The sequence below is a fragment of the Phascolarctos cinereus genome, unplaced genomic scaffold, assembly GCF_003287225.1.
Source record: "Phascolarctos cinereus isolate Bilbo 61053 unplaced genomic scaffold, phaCin_HiC Scaffold_9;HRSCAF=440, whole genome shotgun sequence".
Classification (NCBI taxonomy): Eukaryota; Metazoa; Chordata; class Mammalia; order Diprotodontia; family Phascolarctidae; genus Phascolarctos; species Phascolarctos cinereus.
The window spans coordinates 174,284,832-174,290,127 of NW_027556402.1; the positions used below are offsets into that span (position 1 = coordinate 174,284,832).

The following is a 5,296-nucleotide window of genomic DNA, read 5'->3' on the forward strand; positions in this document are numbered from 1 at the left end:
CCATGATTCTTTCAAGTTAACTAAGAACTAAGAATGCATAACTAGTTCACTCTTGATTCATTTGAAATAGCAAAGCTTTCTTTGATTAATTAGGGTAGGAATGTACCCCACCCCTTACAGTTACAACTATTTGGGATATGATTAGGTTACAAAAACTAGGGGCACAAGATCTAGATGGGAGCTCAACATGCTTAAGTAGAGCCTCTTTTTTAATGGCAATCAGCAAATATTAGAAATGGATCTGTGCTTCTTAAGGGAACAAAATTATTTAGAATTGAGATCTGTAAATTTTCTTACATAATAGTTCAATCCTGTCATTCTTCTCCCTCTCCTTCCATTTTCAGTCCCTCTTTTTAACTAGAGCTAAACTGCAGGCAGATACAATTTTTTCCCATTTCTTTTTAATCATCATCTCTCTATGGCCAAGAGCTCTTCCCATAACTTTAGTCATCATCTGGAAAGCCATCTTCTTAGTCTTCCTCCCATATCTTCCTTTTTCTTCTCAAGTCCCAGCTTTCAATCAGAAATAGTGTTGAAAACACCACCTGTACCTTCAACTACTTCAGTTTCCTGCCCAGGGCTTCAAAGTCCCATGAGACTTTGTTACTTCTGTTCCAAGTTACTTCTGGCAGTACCATTTGTTCCCATATGAATTGAAAGAAGTGAGTAGCAGCTGTTTGTTTGGTTTGATTAATCTTTGGTGTTAGTATACCCAATCTGCCTCCCTTCCTACCCCTACCCCAAATGACTCCTTCTAAAGCAGAGACCTGAAGATGAGCTCAGTTGTCTCCAAATGCAGACAAGTCGTGCTAGACAAAATTTGATCATCCAGCTCTTTATCATTATTAACTATATGCTGGTAAGGGGTGGGGGGCACTAGCAAACAGGCTGCAAATTCTACTTCTGTGCCCACGATACAATCCTCACACTAGGGGTAACAGTTCCACAGCAAGTTGTGTATTGCTTGAGATGCCAAACCTCTGCTCTCATCCATTGACACGTTTACCTGCCAGACCACTTATAAAGCAAGCCACCTGGGACTTTAGCTCCTCAGTTAGCTGCTTTTGCTCCAAACACAACTCTGTAACACATACATTCATTGCAAATACTACCCGTTTTTTTCCAATGGTGCCGAGTCCATAGCCCCAGGATGCTTTCACATGCTACAAATAGCACCTACTTCCTGATGCTGCTAAGGATCATCTCTTCTCCTTTACACCAAAACAATTTGGGAATAGAATCCCTCCCTCTCAGTGCCAGGTGATCTTCAAGGCCAGGAAATGGAGAGGGGAAAACTCTTGTATAGCACATCTCAGGCCAAGGTATCCCAAGCTCCTGACATTGGAAGGTACTCCACCATAACTTGAATGCATGCCCCAGGAAAATAGCATACCTCTTACCAGGCCACATCAGATCAATCTCTGTGCCCCTCATCAGGTTGCTCTTGATGATTACAACATGTCTCTTCTTCCTATGATTAACAATGGATTTTCTCGATTCTGCAGAACTTGGCAGATACATCTTATTCTGTGGGACATGGAATGCTGCTTCTCTTTCAGGTTTAGGATCATCCTCTTCCTTTGACTACCTGCTGACCTTGGACAAATCATACCACCTCTCTAGGCCTTTATTTCCTTCTCTGTCAAAAGAGAGAGTTACACAGGATGACCTCTAAGGTCTCTTCCAGCATGAACAATTTTTGATTCTGAGAAGCTCTCCTGTTTTGAATGAATTATTAATAAATATTTAATAACATTCCTCTAATTTAGGCCCAAGCAATTTTTTTATCTGCTCATGCCAGGCAGAGTCCTTTAAGGGGGAAATATTTTTCTAACATCATAAACATAACTAAACACAATAAATTAAAAAATCCTGCAATAATAATTTCATATTCTGGCTCCAAACTACCTGTCCAGACTTATTATACATTATTTTCCTTCACACATTTTCTACTTCAGCAAAATTGGCCTATTTGCTCTTCCTTATATATTTCCTTCCATCTTCTATCTCTGGACCTTTGGACAGGTGATCTCCTATGCCTAGAAGGCACACCTGCCTTCACGTGGCCTCTTAGAAGCCTTTGTTGTTGTTGTTGTTTCAGTTACATCCATTTGGTTCTCTTGGTAAAGGTCCTGGAATGCTTTGCCATTCCTTCTCCAGCTCATTTTATAGACGACAAAACTGAAGTAGACACAGTTAAGTGACTTGCACAAGGTCACAAAGCTAGTGTCTGGGCTCAATTTGAACTCAGGTCTTCCTGACTACAGACTTGGTGCTCTATCCACTGTGCTATATGGCTGCACTGTTAGAAACTTTAGTTTCCTTCAAAGTGCTTAGCATAGTATCTGGCACATAATCGGTGTTTAACAAATGTTTTATTTTGTATTTTGACTGATTAACTCAAAGTTCATTTTAAGTACTACCTCCAAATAAGGCTTTTCCTGATTCCTTAATGGCTCTTCTCCAAAATTACCTTTTATTGATTTTGTACATATTTTATATATTTTCAAAGAATGTCATTTCATTGAGGGTAGATGCTTTTATTTCTGTATGTATCTTTGACACCTTGACCTATGTCATGTAGGAGGCACTTAATAAGGACATATTGATTGGCAACTGCCATTTTATACAGTTTTGAGAAGCTCTTTATGCACATCATCTCACTTGAACCTCAAAAAACCCTTGTGAAATGGATACTAGAGCTATTATTATTATTCTCATTTTATAGATGAGGAAATTGAGGCACAGGAAGGTAAGTGACTTGTCTATGATCTTACATGGCTACTAAGTGCCAGTGGATGGGATTTGAACCTATATTATCCTGAATCCAAGCAAGCATTCTATCCATTAACCACACTGCCTCTCATGCAAAAACAACAGTTAATTCTTTCAACAAATGTTTACTGAACATCTACCAAACATAAGGTACCACATATCTGCATTTTGGAGAGTGAGGCCTAATATTTCTGTAAAGAACCTATAAATCAAAATGTGGTAAACCCTGATGATTCCTTTCCATTTCCTGAAAGGTTACCTCCTTCTTTACTTCCTTCCTTGCTTTACTTCCTTTCTTTCACTTTCTTCCTTCCTTTCCCTCTCCCTTCCTTTCCTTTCCTTTCCCTCTCCCTTCCTTTCATTTCCTTTCCCTCTCCCTTCCTTTCCTTTCCTTTCCTTTCCTTTCCTTTCCTTTCCTTTCCTTTCCTTTCCTTTCCTTTCCTTTCCTTTCCTTTCCTTTCCTTTCCTTTCCTTTCCTTTCCTTTCCTTTCCTATTCTTTTTCTTTCTTTCTTCTTTCCTTCCTTCTTTTCGTGTTTCCTTCCCTTCCTTTCTTTAATTTTCTTTCTCTTTCCCTTTTTTATACATATCTTATTTTTATTTTACCATTTTTATTGATGTGAATATTGTTGCAGCACAATAGGAATTTTCAACAAGGCCCCCAACAAATTCCATGGCAAAGGATGTTCACTGCCAATAGGCAAGCAAAATGGCAAGCTCCCCCTTTCTGGATCGATTTCAAACCTGAGCTGATACACAGCTCTTTACAACTTCCGCATTTTGATGTCTGGCTGGTTTAGTCCCTGTTGTTTCTTTCATCAATCAGAGTAAGGGGTTTCTCTCAAAATGCATTGTTTTTAAAGTATGGGAAGGGAATTGGGGTAGAGAACACTAAAAAGTGAAGGGAAGAAACCTATTCAAAGGAATCAGTACCCTAACACTAGGCTGGGTAACATAAGTCCAACAACAGACACGTACTCGCACTCACGCTTTTGGTATCTGAGGGGCTGTCTTTGGGAATTTAGCTGGGGTTTTACTTTTCAGGGAGTAGGGAAACATATAAGCCTGTCTTCATTCCTGAGATTATGTTACGTATTTCTACTTTGTAATGGTATATGCCTTCTCCCTTTGCTCCTGCATGCAGATTTGCAGTTGACATGAGTAGGCTCTTTATTTTGAAAATCATATTGAGTAGTAAAAAAATCACTTTATAATTCTGTCATGTACATATGAGAAGCTATAGGGCATCAGTCCACAGGGGCCAGGAAGGAGGAGGGTGGTGTGTACTTGGACAGTGGTAACCAGCTCCTTTTAAAGTTAAAAACAATGCTCAGACACTTATCTGGCAGGGGGGATTCCATGATCATGAAGGTGGTTTCCCCACAGTGAGGCCTATCCATTGCACTCAAGTTGGGCTGACCCCTATGATTTCCCCAAATCCGGGAAACTCAACTGCATAATTGTGGTGGGAGACTGCATTCACATTCTCCCCTGAATAAACAACAACAACAAAAACAAAAAAGCCTACAAAAAACAATGCTCAGGCCCCACGTGATCACAGTTGTATAATTAATTGGTACCCAATGACTGAGATAATATATGATGACAGAAAGAGGAACTGAATGATCTAAAACTTTGAAATGTATTTATATTTTATAAAACATCTGTATCTACATTCCTTTGCAAAATAATAATCTAAATCTATGACAGGTGGCATAGCATAGTAGAGGGACTGTTAGACTTGGAATCAGGAAGTCCTGAGTTCAAATTCTGATTCTGTCTCTTATTTTGTGACTGTCCCTTAACTTCTCTGAACCTTGCTTTCCTCATCTGCAAAATGGAGATAATAGTACCCATAGCACCCAGAGCATGAGGCTAGCCTGAGGCTAAAATAAGCTAACATGTGGAAAGCCCATTTCAAACTATGAAGTGCCACAAAATTGTTGGTTATTAGTATATGGGAGATGTTGTTTATTGAGACCACAGAGGCATGATTACTTATTTACGGATTTCCATCTGCATTGGTGGGATCCCTATTAATAATTGCTACACTTCCCTTTCCCCTTCTCCAGTGGTCCCTTGGTTGGAAACTGCTAGATTATATGATGAATGGTTTAGCAGAGGCTAGCCAACAATATATCAACCAGTCAATGAATCCTGATTAAGTGCCTACTATGGGCCAGGCACTGTGTTGGGTATGCAAAAACAAATATGGAACCATTTCTGACCTTACCAAAGCTTCTGTGATTTTGGAACTGAAAACATATATACATATAAGCATAGATAAAAAATTACAGTAATATTATTAGTAATAATAAATAATAATAGCTAGGATTTATATGATACCTTAAGATTTGCAAAACACTTTTCATATGTTCATTTAATCCTTAAAACAAGCCTATGGGGCAGGTTCTATAACTATCCCAATGTTACAGAGGAGGCAACTGAGGCAAACTGAGGTTAAGCAACTTGCTTAGAGTCACACAGATACTTATTAGTCTGAGGCAAGATTTTAACTCGGCA

General features: G+C 39.0%; 1 non-coding gene across 1 annotated transcript; it reads left to right on the forward strand.

Annotated features, from left to right (window-relative positions):
- The first annotated feature begins 4,107 nt into the window (after window positions 1-4,107).
- On the forward strand, window positions 4,108-4,265 carry LOC144455524 (U1 spliceosomal RNA). The gene has a single exon (XR_013484245.1). It is a non-coding gene; the product is annotated as a U1 spliceosomal RNA (small nuclear RNA).
- The last annotated feature ends 1,031 nt before the right edge of the window (window positions 4,266-5,296 follow it).